General features: G+C 48.6%; 1 protein-coding gene across 1 annotated transcript in view; it reads left to right on the top strand.

The window, feature by feature from the left end:
• The first annotated feature begins 21 nt into the window (after positions 1-21).
• CNBP (CCHC-type zinc finger nucleic acid binding protein) overlaps positions 22-16,103 on the top strand; it is a 55,805-nt gene continuing 39,723 nt past the window's right edge. The window contains exon 1 of the mRNA XM_082414039.1: positions 22-670. The gene's annotated coding sequence lies outside the window, so the exon portion shown is untranslated. The remainder of the gene's footprint in view (positions 671-16,103) is intronic.

The following is a 16,103-nucleotide window of genomic DNA, read 5'->3' as shown; positions in this document are numbered from 1 at the left end:
CCTGCCGGGAGGGGCCGGGGCTTAATTCGGGGCCTTACGCCCTCATCTCGGTACATTCGTTCCCGCCTCACTGCCTGTGGCGGGAGTTTAAACGTGCTTTCGGAGGCGAGGCCCTAGCACGCTGGCCCGAGCAGCCGCCCACCTCCGAGGTGCTACCTCTTCTGGTCACCGCCTCCGGGAGGCCCGCCAGCCTCGCCTCACTTCAGCCCCTCCCCTGCCGGATTTCTCTGCCTACCTCGAATCGCCGTCTGACACACTACGTACATTCTTAACTTTACCGCTTTGACTGTCTTTTATTCCCTGCGGTGGATGATGTTGGCATACAGTAGGTGCTCAGGCAATTGTTGCATGAATGGGCTCCTACAGTTCACCTCTGCCCACCCCCCTCACATCCGCTCCCGGTGCGAACTGCTTGGTACTTGGTTAACTTCCAGGGATCTGACTAGAGTGAAAGGTGGGCGCGGCAACGTCAACTTGCTCTTTAAATCTGTGGGTATTTATCGAGCACCTACTGGATGCGCCGCCTGGCGCTGGGGGCGGGAAAGGACGCGAAGGAGAGACAGACGTCGCCCAGGGTTACCTCCACCGACCTGGGAAGACACCCCGAGGCCAAGGTGAGGACTTGCGCGACACCGAGACGGAGTCCCCTGGCCCGAGGGGAGGAGTCCAGGTGAGCCGGGGCGCGGGCGGTGCCCAAGGTGCGGGGGGCGTGGACCGCAACGCGCGGGGACCCCGGATGCGCAGGGGCCCGCCTCTGCAGCCCGGCTTTGCAGAAGCTGGGGCCCGGGGCCGCGGGGGAGGGTGGGCGGGGGTCTTGCGCCAACGTGAAATTGTCAAGAGCCAGAAAGATGTGCAAAATCTTTAATCAGTAACCCCACCCCTTCCTTATCCGGGGGAAATAATCCAAAGGAAGAAAATCAAGTTGCTCACTGCAGCAGTTTGCAGCAAGATAACTGGAAACACCCTAAATGCCCAGCAGTAAGGGGATGATTAAGGGAATTGTGGTGCATCCATCGGATGAAATATTCCACACCCTTGTAAAGGGATATTTCTGAGGACTTGGGAGGCAGTATCCAAACTTCTTAAGCAAAATGAGACGTTAAAAGGGAAAAGCAGGGTGTAAAAGTGTTCGTAATTAAGGTGAAATAAGTATGCCTCATGGTTAAAAACCAGAAAAGAACCCCAGAGATTTGCGTTGTTGTGTTAAGACCGTGAAGTACAGGTAAAGTGTGTTGAGATAAACATCCTTTTATATTATGATATTAATTCTATAGAACTATATACCAAGGGCAATTTTTATAATACCTCCTTTTTATAATGAGAATTGTGGGTTGTGAGTCCAGCTTTCTGTATAAGCTAATACGTAATTGTAGGGTTTTTATTATTTTTTAACTGTAATATACATTCTTTTTAAAAAAATATTTGCAAGGTTCATCCATATTACAGCATGTATCAGTACTTCATTCCTTATTTTAAAAAAATTTTAGTTATTATTTATTTATTTTGGAACCGGGGCCCCCTGCCCTGGGAGTGTGGAGTCTTACCCACTGGACCACCAGGGAAGTCCCTGTAATATACGTTCTTCACCATAATTGCTGAGTCCTTTGTAGAAACACAGGATACTGAAAGTACAGGATAAATTAGGGAATCTGAATAAGATTAGTAGGTTGTACCAATATCAATATCCTGCCTGTGGTATTGTTTTTTTTATTAACTTTACTCGTTTTGAAAAACTGAGATATAATCTACATACCTTGAAATTCACCTTTTTATAAGTGTACACTTCAGTGGTTCTTAGTATATTCAAACAGTTGAGCGTGCATCACCACTACTTCCAGAACATTCTCACCACCCCAAAGAAATCTGTCTCCATTACTAGTCATTCACCATCCCTCACTCCCCGCCCCAGCCATTGATCTACTTTCTGTCTCTGTGGATTTGCCTGTTCTGGGTATTTCATGTAAATAGAGTCATACAATGTGGCCTTTTGTGTGTCTGCTTCTTTCACTTAGCATAGTATTTTCAAGGTTCATGTCACAGCATCAATCAGTATTTCATTCTTTTTTATTGCTGAATTCTATTGCATTTATGAATATATATATATATATATATATATATATATACATACACACATTTTGTTTATTTAATATTCATCAGTTAATGGACACTTGGGCTGTTTCCACTTTTTGACTCTTGTGAATAATGCTGCTGTGAATACTTGTGTACAAGCTTTTGTGTGACACATGTTTTCATTTCTCTTGAGCATATAAGAGTAGAAACGCTGGTCATATGATAACTCTGTTTAACTTTTTGCAAAACTGCCTGGTTTCCAAAGCATCTGCCCCACTTTATTTTCCCACTAGCAGTGTATTAAAGTTTCCAGTTTCTCCACATCTTCAGTAACATTTATTGACTTTTTGATTATAGCCATTCCAGTGGGAGTGAAGTGGTATCTCGTTGTGGTTTTGATTTGCATTTTCCTGATGGCTAATGATGTTGAGTATCTTTTTTTAAATTAATTAATTAATTTATTTATTTATTTTTGGCTGTGTTGGGTCTTCATTGCTGTGTGTGGGCTTTCTCTGGTTGCAGCGAGCGGGGGCTACTCTTCGTTGCGGTGCGCGGGCTTCTCATTGCAGTGGCTTCTCTTGTTGCAGAGCACGGGCTCTAGGTGCATGAGCTTCAGTAGTTATGGCACGTGGGCTTCAGCAGTTGTGGCTCACGGGCTCTAGAGCGCAGCCTCAGTGGTTTTGGCGCATGGGCTTAGTTGCTCTGCGGTATGTGGGATCTTCCCGGACCAGGGCTCGAACCCGTGTCCCCTGCACTGGCAGGTGGATTCTCAACCACTGTGCCACCCCACCAGGGAAGCCCCGATGTTGAGCATCTTTTCAGGTGCTTTTGGCCATCTGTATTTTTTGAAGAAATGTCTATTCAAATCCGTTGCCCATTTTAAAATTGTTATTTATCTTTTTGTCATACAGTTATGAGTTCTTTATATAATCTGAATACTAGGCCCTTATCAGGTATATGATTTGCAAATACTCTGTCTCATTCCATGGGTTGTCTTTTCACTTTCTTTATGGTGTACTTTGAAGCACAAAAGTTTTTTACTGTGATGAGGTGCAATTTATTCATTTTTGTTGTTGTTGTTGCTTATGTTTTTGGTGTCATATGTAAGAAATCATTGCTTGATCCAAGGTCATGAAGATTTATCCCTATGTTTTCTTCTAAGAGTTTTATAGTTTTACCTCTTACATTTAGGTCTTTGGCCCATTTCGAGTTAGTTTGTGTATAAGGTGTGAGGTTCGGTCCAATGTCATTCTTTCGCCATGTGGCCATCCAGTTGTCCCAACAACGTTTGTTGAAAAGACTGTTCTTTCTCCCAATTGAATTGTATTGGCACTTTTTTCAAGGGCAATTAACCATAAATGTGTGAATTTATTTCTGGACTCTCAATTCTATTCCATTGATCTATGTACTGTAGTTTTGCAAGATATTACCATTGGGGGAAACTGGACAAAGGGTATGAAAGATCTTTCTGCATTATTTCTCACAACTGCAGCTGAATTTACAATTACCTTAATAAACATTTAATTTAAAAAGGCAGAGATTATTTTAGTGGTACCTTCTCACCACCACTACCACCACACAGACACCACACCCCACCCCAAACTAAAAAAAAACTGTTTTGTGCTAAGAATTTCCCCAGCCTTCCTCTGAGGTGCCCACTCTTGCCCTCCAGGTGGCACCAACTCTCCCTTTTTACCTCTAGTTTTTCAGAAGCCACAGCAGGAAGGGGTTCTGCCAGGACCTCTCGCCAAGCGCAGGGCCCCTTGCCAGGCCCTGGCTGCCCACCAGCATGATTCCAGGCAGAATCGTGGGCCTGCCCTGCCTGTCCCCAAGGGAACAGGGAGACTCACGGCTGCCTTTGCTTTAGGGGCGGCTTCTAGCCTTATAAGAGAGTTCTCCCTGTTTCTTCTCTGCTCCCGCTTTGAGAGCATTCATCCATTCACTCACTCACTCATGTGCTCATTCATTCAGCACTTACTGAGGACCCACTATTATATAATGCTTATAAACACAGCCAGCGCTCTAGACATGTAAGTCATTATTAGTAATAAAAATTAGACTTTTTGGGAATTCCCTGGAAGTCCAGTGATTAGGACTTGGCGCTTTCACTGTTGAGGGCCCGGGTTCAATTCCTGAAGCCTCGCGGCGTGGGCAAAAAAAAAAGCCAAAAGAATTTTAAAAAATTAGACTTTTTAAGGATGAGATAAAGAATATAACACCCCCCCCCCCCCCAATGCACACCTTTGCAAACTGTCAAGGGCTACTCTTTAATAAGCTACCATCATTATTGAGGCAGGGGATCACAATGCAAGTGCTGGCATTTAGCAAGGACTCACCAGGGGACAGACACTTCATGTATTTTATCCTTAACCACCAGAAGAAAGTTCAAAGTAAACATCATTATGCTTTCATAGTCACAGAAATGAATCTCAGAGAGGTTACGTCCGTGTCCAGAGGAGACACAGCTGCTGAGTGACAGAGCTGGGTTTCCAAAGACTGCTGCTTCCCTGAACCCCAATCCACCAACTGAGAGGGAGTCTCAGGGTGAAGCCACCTTCAGGAAGCTTTGCCCTGGACACACGGTTATTAGATGGCCACCGAGATACACTTTCTTACACCATTTCTTTTGAGCCCTTGAGCACAATTCTACTTGCAAACGACTCCTGAATTTATCAAGAGACATTTCCCAGGGAATTTAATATATTTCTTTTTTTTCTGATTGGGATAAAAAGCATATGTATTTGAGGGGAGGGAACATTAGAACAATACAACAAAGTTTTAAAAAAAAGGAGAAAATTGGCCACTTTTTTTCCTTTACTACTTTTTTATTTATATTTGATGCATACGAAAGAGTATATGTTCGGGCTTCCCTGGTGGCGCAGTGGTTAAGAATCCGCCTGCCAATGCAGGGGACACGGGTTCGAGCCCTGGTCCGGGAAGATCCCACATGCCGCAGAGCAACTAAGCTCATGCGCCACAGCTACTGAGCCTGCGCTCTAGAGCCTGTGAGCCACAACTACTGAGCCCAAGTGCCACAACTACTGAAGCCCATGCGCCTAGAGCCTGTGCTCCACAACAAGAGAAGCCACCGCAATGAGAAGCCTGTGCGCCGCGATGAAGAGTGGCCCCCGCTCGCCGCAACTAGAGAAAGCCCGCACACAGCAACGAAGACCCAACACAGCCAAAAATAAATAAATAAAATAAATAAATTTATAAAAAAAAAAAAAAAGAGTATATGTTCACATGTAAGTTCTAGAGCATAGCAATGCAATAACACCCAAGAACTCACCTCCCAAGTGCAGATCTAGAACATTACCAATAACCAGAGTCCCCCCGCACTGTCATGCCCTGCCCATGCCCAGAGGTAACTATCATCCTGAGGTTTTAGTTTATTGTCTCCCTGCCTTTTGAAAAAAATCACGTTCGTGTAGACGCTTAATGAACCCTGTAGTTTTTGCTCGCTCTGGGCTTCACGAAAATGGTATCACACAATAGGTAGTATTCTGTGACTTGCTGTCCTCAGCACTATCCAAGGTTTATCCTGAGTATACTTGGCTGTGGTTCATCATTTTCACTGCTGTATAATACCCCATTGTGAATAAACCGTAACATACTTACCTGTTTTCTTATTGCTGGGCATTTAAATTGTTTCCAGGGTTTTTTTGGGGGGGGGGGTGTTAGTAGTTACAGGTGTGTGTTTATTTATTTATTTATTTATTTGGCTGCGTTGGGTCTTCATTGCTGTGCACGGGCTTTCTCTAGTTGCGGCGAGCGGGGGCTACTCTTCGTTGCGGTGCGCGGGCTTCTCTTGTTGCGGAGCGCGGGCTCTAGGCGCGTGGACTTCAGTAGTTGCGGTGCGTGGGCTCAGTAGTTGTGGCTCTCGGGCTGTAGAGCGCAGGCTCACTAGTTGTGGCGCTCGGGCTTAGTTGCTCCACGGCATGTGGGATCTTCCCTGACCAGGGCTTGAACCTGTGTCCCCTGCATTGGCAGGCGGATTCTTAACCATTGCGCCACCAGGGAAGACCCGCAAGTATCTTTTTGAATTAGAGTTTTCGTCTTTTCCTGATATATGCTCAGGAGGGGTATTGCTGGATCATATGGTAGTTCTATTTTTAGTTTTTTTTTTTTTTAAAGGAACCTGCATACTGTTCTCTGTAATGGCTGCACCAATTTACATTCCCACCCACACTGTGGGAGAGTTCCTTTTTCTCCACATCCTCTCCAGCATTTATTATTTGTAAACTTTTTGATGATGGCCATTCTGACTGGTGTGAGGTGATACCTACCTGTGGTTTTGATTTGTGTTTCTCTAATGATTAGCAGTGTTGAGCATCTTTTCATGTGCCTGTTGGCCATATGGGTATCTTCTTTGTAGAAAAGTCTATTTAGGTCTTCTGCCCATATTTTGATTGAGTTGTTTGGTTTTTTTATATTGAGCTGTATCAAACAGCACAGTTTTATATTTTCTTCCAAAGATTTTAAATTTGCCTTTCACATTTAAGTTCTGACTTCATCATAAATTTTTTTTTTTATTGTGTGAGGTAAGGAGTCAATTTCATTTTTTTTCCATTTGGATAATCAATTGCCTAACACATTTTATTGAATAATCCTTTCTTTCCACACTGATTTGCAATGCCATTTTTGCCCCATATCAAACTTCCATTTATATTCTGTTTGTATGTTATCCATCAAGGGCCATCTCTGTGGGTCTGTTTCTGGGCTTCCTGTTCTGTATCATTGTCAGTCTGTCTATCTCTGTGTCAATTCCGTACTGAGTTAATCATCATAGTCAGGATAAGCGTTGATGTTAGTATCTAGGAAGGCAAGTCCTTCCATCTTATTCTCAGAGCATGTCTTGCCTCTGCTTGTTCCATAGACAAACCATGGGATTTTAATTAGAATTGAATTAAATCAGGCTTCCCTGGTGGCGCAGTGGTTAAGAATCCACCTGCCAATGCAGGGGACATGGGTTCAAGCCCTGGTCCAGGAAGATCCCACATGCTGCGGAGCAACTAAGCCCGTGCGCCACAGCTACTGAGCCCGCGAGCTGCAACTACTGAGCTCGCGTGCCACAACTACTGAAGCGTGCACGCCTAGAGCCCGTGCTCCGCAGCAAGAGAAGCCACTGCAATGAGAAGCCCACACACTGCAACGAGGAGTAGCCCCCACTCACCGCAGCTAGAAAAAGCCCGCACACAGCAACGAAGACCCAACACAGCCAAAAATAAATAAAATAAAAAATAAATAAATTTTAAAAAATAAAGGTAACCTTGTTACTTGCATTTCCCCCGGTGTCTCTGACAGGTGCCTGGTACTGTGTTATGGGCTGCACAAGCTCTCTAATTTAATTCTTACGGTCCCCATTTTCCAAGTTCACTGAAGCTTACAGAATTTGATGATTTGCCAAAAGTTGCCCGGGGGAGGCAGCGGAAGAGCCAAAGTTTGAACCCAAGTCTGTCTGACTACAAGTTTTTTTTTTTAAAGATGTATTTATTATTTTTAAATTTTATTTATTTTTGGCTGCATCAGGTCTTAGTTGTGGTGCGTGGGCTTCTTTCTAGTTGTGGCATGTGGGTTTTCTCTTTTCTAGTTGTGGCGTGCAGGCTTCAGGGTACATGGGCTCTGTAGTTGTGGTGCAGGGGTTCAAAGCGCATGGGCTCTGTAGTTTGTGGCACGTGGGCTCTCTCGTTGAGGCACCCGAGCTCAGTAGTTGTGGCGCACGGGCTTAGTTGCCCTGCGGCATGTGGGATCTTAGTTCCCTGACCAGGGACCCAACCTGTGTCCCCTGCATTGCAAGGTGGATTCTTTACCACTGGACCACCAGGGAAGTCCCCACACCTCTAGCTTTAATGCACCAAAGCGTCTTCCTCTCAGGCATTTAGCTGTTTCCAGTTTCTCCACGTGTAAACGACATTGTGATGAACATCTCTGGTATACATTTTGCCCCTGTTTCCAGAAAGTTCATGTCAGTTTTACTTCCCCAACTAGTTCTAATGTCAGCATTTACTAATCAGTGCCCCCGTTGAACAAGCAGCAAGAGAAACTGACATTTCCACAGCCGCTTCTTTGCGCCAGACAGGACGCTAACTCATTCTCTTACGTTATCTCATTTGATCGTCACAACAACGCCAGGAAACTGAAGCTCAGAGAGGTACATTCATTTGCTGAAGATCACACAGCAAGCTAGGGACACAAAGCAGCCAGAGGGTTAGCCACTTCTTAAAAGCTTCCAGGACTTCCCTGGTGGTCCAATGGTTAAGACTCCGTGCTTCCACTGCGGGGTCACGGGTTCAATCCCAGGTCAGGGAACTAAGATCCTGCATGCTGTGAGGTGCGGTCCCCCCCAAAAAAAGTAGAAAAGCTTCGAGAGGATTCCCCTCACACTGGGAATAAAATCCAGGCTCCTCCCCCGTGGCCTGTGAGGCCCTGCATCCTGCCTCACTCTCCTGCCATGGTCTCCTCCAACCTCGCTGGGGTTCTTCCTGTTCCTCCAGCTCTCCGTGACCCTGCCCTGTGGGCAAGGCCTCTGCCCAGCCCGTCCCCCACAGCTTTTATGTGCCTGTTGCTCTCCTGCTGTGGTCAGCTGAAAGGCCACCTGCTCAGAGAGGCGTTCCTGACTTCTGTGGCTAAGGTACCACCCCCTCTCTTTTCCACGATCTTGTTTTACTTTCTTCATGGCAATTTATCACTGTCCGGATTGATCATTTGTTGGCCTGTCGTATTAGTCAAGATTCTCCAAAAAGACAGAAATAATAGGATGTGTATGTTTGTGTGTGTGTATATATAGAGGCAGAGAGACAGAGAGGTTGAGATCTACTGTAAGGAATTGGCTCGTGCAGTTATGGGAGTGGGCAGGTCCCCGAGACCTGCAGGGTGAGTCAGCAATGTGGAGCCCCAGGAGAGCCGATGATGAAGTTCTGGTCCGAGTCCAAAGGTCTGAGGAGGAGGAGAGCTGAGTAGTGGTTTCTGTCTGAAGACTGGCAGTCTCGACTCAGGAAGAGCTGATGTTTCAATTTGAGTCCAAAGGCAGGAAAAAAGCTGATATCTTCGTTTGAAAGGCCGTTAGGCAGGTTTAGTTCCCTCTTATTCAGTTTTTTTTTTGTTTTACTCAGGCCCTCAGCTGTTTGGGTGAGGCCCACCCACGTTGGGGAGGGCAGTTTGCTTTACTCAGTCTGGTGGTTTAAATGTAATCTCATCCAAAAACACCCTCACAGACACACCCAGGGTAATGTTTGACCAGATATCTGGGTGCCCCATGGCCCAGTCAAGTTGACACATAAAGTTAACCATCACACTTGTGTACTGTCATCTCTCCACCTTCAGCTGCGAAGGCAGCTCCTTGTCTGGCATATTCCTGACAACTGGCACATAATAAGTGGTCAGTAAATAGCAGTGGGATGAATGAATGACAGAGCCCAGACTCCAGCCCTGCTCTGAGTGACCCCATGTTTATTCTTCTTCTGCAATAAGACATTCCTTCACGTTGATCACTGCTGGTTGACTGAAAAGAAAAACTTAACATCTGAAGTCAAATCAGTGTCCGCACGCAAATGCATGGTGTTCTTTTTGTGTGATGAAAGAGCCCCGGACTGGGAGTGTCAGGCAACTCAGCTTCTTGTGGCTTCTCAGTTCCCAAGCAACAAAATTAACACCCATCCTGCTCTTCTCTGGATGTGTGTCTGTAAGCCTGATAGGCCTGCAACAAAGCTTCAAGGTTCCCCAGAGACAGTTTTCCTGTCGCTGCAAAGTAGGAGGAGAAGCAGTCCTCTGCAGGCTCTCACCCTCCAGGAGGGGTGGCGGGGCTGGATTGTTTATTAGTGACTCACCAGGAGCTGGTGACAGTGAATAGAAAGGGTTGAGCACATCTCCACCCGCCAGCAGACTGGAGGACAGTGACAGAATAGTGACAGCTCAATAAACCAACAGGGAGTGCCTGTGATGAGCTCTCCAAGCCCTACACCCACCCCGCGGGGCCCACCAACCTTGGGTTGTACCGTGAATTTTGTGGTCAGAAAGGCCCCAGAGCAAGTCTGCCTTTGCACGAACAGCTAAAATACACACACATGGTATTGTGGCGTGTACACAAGTCACACTGTGTGACTAAGGCGGGGACACATTTCATGTGCAGGGACCCGGTACTGGCATTCCCCTGGAGGGTGACCCTGGTGCAGCTTGTAAAGGGCCTGGGACTTGGCAACCCCCAGGAAGTTCAGCCCTGGGGCGATATGCGTGTAGTTCACAGTACTCAACAGGACACTTCAAAAGGCTAAGATGGTAAATTTTATGCTACCTGCTTTTCACCACAATAAAAAATAAAAAACCATCCATTTCTTACCTCACAGTTTGTGTGGCTAGGAATCTGGGCCCAGCTCAGCCGGGTCCTCTGCTTCAGGCTCTCTCACGAGGCTGCACAGGGGCTGGGGTCTCATCTGAAGGCTGGGGGAAGGTCTTCCACGATTGCGTGACTGTTGGCAGGATTCAGTTCCTTGTGTGCCACTGGCCCAAGGGCCTCTGTCGTTCAATGGCTTTGGCCAGACGCTGCCCTCGGCCCCTTGCCATGCGGGCCTCTCCACGTCGGCTCACTTCCTTAGAGTGTGCAAACCAGGAGGGCAATAGAGCGAGTCTACTAGTGAGATGGAAGTCAGAATTTTTTGTAATCTAACTACAGATGTGACATCACATCACTTTTGTCATGTCCTACTTGGTAGAATCAAGTAATCAGGTCCAGCCCACATTCAGAGAGGGCTTTGCACAGGGTTTGCACAGCGGCTCACCCGGCAGACCTCCGCACCTCTGTCAATGGTGCCACCCGGTTGCCTCACTCAGAGACCGAGATCCACCCTCAACACCTTCCTTCCCCGTCTCCACATCCAGTCCATCCGCACGCTTCTCTGCCTCTCCAGCAGATACATCCAGAGTTCCTGCATATGGACCGGGCTGTGTGCCTGGCTTCTGGATCAGCAATAACCTGGCAGGCGGGCTCCCTGCCCTCCTCGTGCCCGCAGGCGTGTTGAGGCAGTAGTTTTAAACTTGTTTCCTTAGTTGTAACGTTAATTTAAAATGGAATTGGGTAAATGAGGACCAAGTGAGCTAAGATGAAGTAATATGCTTCGAGCAGTGTCTGGCACACAGTAAATGCTCAACAAGTCCTAGCTGTGATTGTCGGAGAAAGTGAGAAAAGTTGTAAATGAGAACAAAAGAGGAGGCCGTAGAAGAGGACGGCGTGGCCTCCTCTCCCTGGGTGGGCAGGGAAAGCGTCTCTGAGGAGCCACATCTCGCACGGAGCCAGAGGGATGAGAAGGAACTAGCCAGGCGAGCATCCCGGGACAGAGCAGGTGGTGCAGAGGCAGAGGGGGTGCCGGTCTGCACTTTGGTGGTGGAGGTGGAGAGAGAGAAAAGAGGGCCCTTGCAGATCTATTTCAGAAGCAGACATGACGTGATGTGCTGGGGTGGGTGAAGCAAGGGGAAGGAAGGGACCAGAGGATGCTGTGTTTCTCACTCTAATTATCCAGTATCACCTACCTCAGTGCTGAAGCCGGGACACCACCGGTTTGGGGGAGGGGGGTTGGATTCCCAGCGGAGAGGCCCAACAGCCACTTCCCGTGTGGTGGCTTGAATCCACCCTGTCTCTCCCTCCCCACTGCCACCCCCGGTCCACGCGCCAGCCTGTCTCTCTGGGCTTCTGCAGTCGCCTCTGCCCTGTTTCACTCCTGGTCCTCCCTCACTCTGCAGCTCCAGTGGCCTCACCTACACGAACCTTCTCCAGTCACTCCCTGGCTAGCAAATTGTCGCTTAGTCAAAGAGTTCAATAGATGCCTATTGGCGTATGGCTTTATAAGTTGTGGGAGTCAGGAGGGGCCTCAGCCGCCCCTACTTCAGCTCCTCAGTCAAGTGGCCTTCCCGCTTCCACGTTCCTTCCTTGCCAGAGGCAGCACATGGCGTGTGGTGACGGGGGCCAGGCCTTTGGAGTCAAGTGGAACCTGCATCCAGCTCAGTTGAGTTACTTAAGTTCTGGGGACCCTAGACACTTTGCCTCTGGGAAGAACGAAGTTTCCTGTTTAATTGGTGTGTTGGGGGTCTCCGGGACCACCCTCAGCTTCAGCGATGTGCTAGGGGGACTCATAAAACTCAGGAAAAGTGTTAAACTCGTGGTTACGGTTCGTTGTAGCAGCAGAATAGAGATTAAAATCAGCAAAGGAGGGACTTCGGAAGTGGCGGCGCAGTGGTTCAGAATCCGCCTGTCAATGCAGGGGACACGGGTTCGAGCCCTGGTCCGGGAAGATCCCACGTGCGGCGCAACAACTAAGCCTGTGCGCCGCAACTACTGAGCCCCCCTGGTCCACACGCCAGCCTGTCTCTCGGGGCTTCTGCAGTCGCCTCCGCCCTGTTTCACTCCTGGTCCTCCCTCACTCTGCAGCTAGAGTGGCCTCACCCACACGAACCTTCTCTGGTCACTCCCTGGCTAGCAAATGGTCACTTAGTCGAAGAGTTCAGTAGATGCCTATTGACGTGTGGAGCACGCCTAGAGCCCGTGCTCCACAACAAGAGAAGCCACTGCAGTGAGAAGCCTGTGCACCGCAAGGAAAAGTAACCGCCACTCGCCACAAGTAGGGGAAGCCCCGCGCAGCGACAAAGACCCAGCGCAGCCAAAAATAAATAAATAAATTTATAAAATCAGCAAAGGAAAAAACGTACAGAGCGGGGTCCAGGAGAGACCAAGTGAGAGCGTCTGGCTGTCCTCACCCAGAGGAGACCTGCAGACGGCACTTAGCTTTCCCAGCGACCATGTGTGACAATATGCACAAAACGTGGCCAACCAGGGAAGCTCATCTGAGCCTCAGAGTTCGGGGTTTTTTTGGAGGGCCAGTCTCGTAGGCAGGGAGCAACCCCATGACAGGTATTCGGTCTCCACTACCACCCCCCAACCACATCGAACTAAAACAGTGTGGCCCAAGGCCCCAGGCAAATAAAAATAAGCATTCACCATAAATCGCGTTGTTAGCATTAGCTGTCTGGTGTGGCCCCAGACTCCACGTACACAAAGGCACTCTTACCAGGCGGGATATTCCAAGAGTCTATAGGTTAGCTCCCAGGAGCCAGTCAAGGGCAGTGCTTTCCATGGAATGTGCAGGGTTTGGGCTACCCAAGCCTGCTGAGTTATCCCTTTACTGCATACTTGATCTGAACACTTACCGTGTGTACCAGCCAGGGCCCAGCCAGGAAAACTGAAACCACTGTAGGTATTTCGAACAGACAGAATTTAATACAAGGAGTTGGTCTCCCAGGTGATTGAAGGGCTGGGAAGCCACGCAGGAGGCAGGGAACCCAGAAACCAGCAGCAGCAACGGGGAGACCTCTGCTGCCCCAGGACAAGGGGTGGTGTTGCCTGAGCCCAGAGGCTGGCTCAGGTGTGGGGCTGCCTGCTGGGCACGGGGGCACAGAGGGAGAGCTGTCGGCAGGTGCCAGAACGACAGAGGCGGGTCAGCTCCCACCCCACCCCCTGCCAGGGAGGAGGGGAGAAGAACCCTGGTTTCTCCCTCCTCCTGCTTGCCCAGCCCCCACTGGCATCTCCCGTTGGCTGGACCCAGCTGTGAGCAGGGCGGGGGTTCCCCAGGAAATGACTCAGACACCGTTTACTTAGGGCCTGTTCTAAGGTGCCTGACAATGTGCTAGCCACGGTCACCCACCCCACCCCACCCCGTGTGGCCCTGCCCGAGAACTGCCCTGCAAGCAGATATCGCCTCTGCAATACAGGGATGAGGACGTTTAGGGACTCAGATAAAGAAAAACAGTCTGTGAGGGAGATGGAGCCAGAGGGGTGGAGGAACGGAGATAGGGCTGCAGAGAAGGCACAGAGGGCTTCTGCAAAAACCTTCCAGGCCAGGAAGCATCCCCTGTGGCACCCCCCCCACCCCGAGCCGGCAGAGGTGGAAGAGCAAGATGCCCGTCCGGCACATTCCGTACTCAGTTAACACAGCTAGGAATTTTCCCCTGCCTGAGCCTCATGTCCTTCCTCCGTCCAACTGTCCCCACCCAGGTCGCCCCCCTGGGAAGACCTGGGTCCATTCACAGCAGAAATGGTTTGCACTGAATCTTTTCTGTTTCCCGCACGTGCTTGACTTGTGGCTACAGTTTGTTTTGTCTCTCAGAGACCCACTCAGTTCTATCTTTCATGCCATTTCCACACTGCTGATGGGTGAGCTAGCCCGGAGCTTGCTAACGCAAAGGCAGTTACTCAGGCGGGCTCAGAATCCAGGAGCTGGGGCGCTCCCATAAATGGTTTTAAACACCACTTTGAAGGGCGCCAAGTCCACGCCTTTGCCCGGCCTTTGAGGATCAGAAAGCCCTCTTGTTCCCTCCTCCCACACTTGGCCCAGCACCCTGGCCAACTAGCCTGTGCTCCCAGGTAAGAAACGAAGACAAAGGTGTTATCTCTTTCCCCCAAGCCCTGTGTTCAAAGACTCTGTCTCATGAGGTTACTTTTTGTAGGTGTGATGGTGCTGTGGTGGTTGGAGAATTGAAGTTTCCTCCAAATCTTTGAGGAAAACACACACACACACACACACACACACACACATTCACATATAAGTGAATATGGCAACATAATGACAATTCTTTCATCTTTTAAGTCTGCATATTCGACTTCTTTTAATAATAAAAAGTTTGGGGGTAAAAGAACCCCCACTTCTTCCCTTAAATTTTTTTAATGTATTTATTTTTAACTGTAAAATTAATTTTTTAACTTTCAAATCACCAATCATAGCTTCTAATCTACCTGAGATAAACTGTGTCATCACTTTGGATTTATTTAATTCGTCCAAGAGGGAAAAAGAAATGAAGAAATAAGACTTTCTAATTAAACATAGGTTTGGGGGCTTCCCTGGTGGTGCAGTGGTTGAAAATCTGCCTGCTAATGCAGGGGACACGGGTTCGAGTCCTGGTCTGGGAAGATCCCACGTGCCGCGGAGCGACTAGGCCCATGAGCCACAATTACTGAGCCTGCGCGTCTGGAGCCGTGCTCCGCAACAAGAGAGGCCGCGATAGTGAGAGGCCCGCGCACCGCGATGAAGAGTGGCCCCCGCACCACGATGAAGAGTGGCCCCCGCTTGCCACAACTAGAGAAAGCCCTCGCACAGAAACGAAGACCCAACACAGCCATTAATTAATTAATTAATTAATTAATTAATTAATTAATTAATTAAAAAAACAAACAAACATAGGTTTGGGGCAGTATAGAGTAGGGTTTGTTTCTTGTTTTTTAAGACATGAATGAACTTCAAGTTTAGGCAGACCTACCCCATTCTCTCTCTCTCCCAGAGAGCAGTTGTTGCTGAGGGAAAGAGTACAGGACATAAGGCCCAGGCAGAGGGCAGTGACCCAGCTGCAAAGTCTGCAGGAAGCTCACCCCTGCTGGCCCAGCTGCTGCAGCCCTTCACAAGCTCTGTGACCAGGGACACGCTGGGAAACGGCCCTACTGACACCTCTGGGATGACCTTAAAGATCACGGAGAAAATGACTGGCACCCTCTCCATCACACAGGTAGCACAGAGACTAGCTTGGAGAGGAGTTCAGTAACCTTCTGAATGAACTATTGACTTTATTTGTGTGGGATGCCGGGCAAAGTGCGGAAGACAAAGGGAACTATGTTGCAGCCCTTTGCCTTGGGCTCTGGGTCGTAGACTCACACACGACCATTCGTAATGGAAGGTAAGCTGGTGTTTCAGCTACTTACTGCTGAAGTAAGCAAGTCAAACTTATTTTCAAAGTGATTTCATATTTCTCCTGGCTCTGCACTCTGGGCTGGGCTCAGCTGGGTGGTTCTTCCGCCCTACCTGGTATCTCTGGTGGTGGAAGGTGAGTGAAGAGAGCGTCTTCTCTAACATTTCTAGGGCTTCAGCTAGGATGGCTGGAAAAGGGGGCTGGCTGGGCTCACTTGTCCCTCTGTGTGGTCTCTTCTCTTCATCACGGTAGCTGGACCTCTTTACAGAGTAGCTCAAGACCTTAAGAGACAGTGTCCCAAGAGGACAGACCCC

This window comes from Balaenoptera physalus (assembly GCF_965194825.1).
Source record: "Balaenoptera physalus genome assembly, chromosome: 11".
Lineage (NCBI taxonomy): Eukaryota > Metazoa > Chordata > Mammalia > Artiodactyla > Balaenopteridae > Balaenoptera > Balaenoptera physalus.
This window is presented reverse-complemented; position numbering and strand designations above follow the sequence as displayed.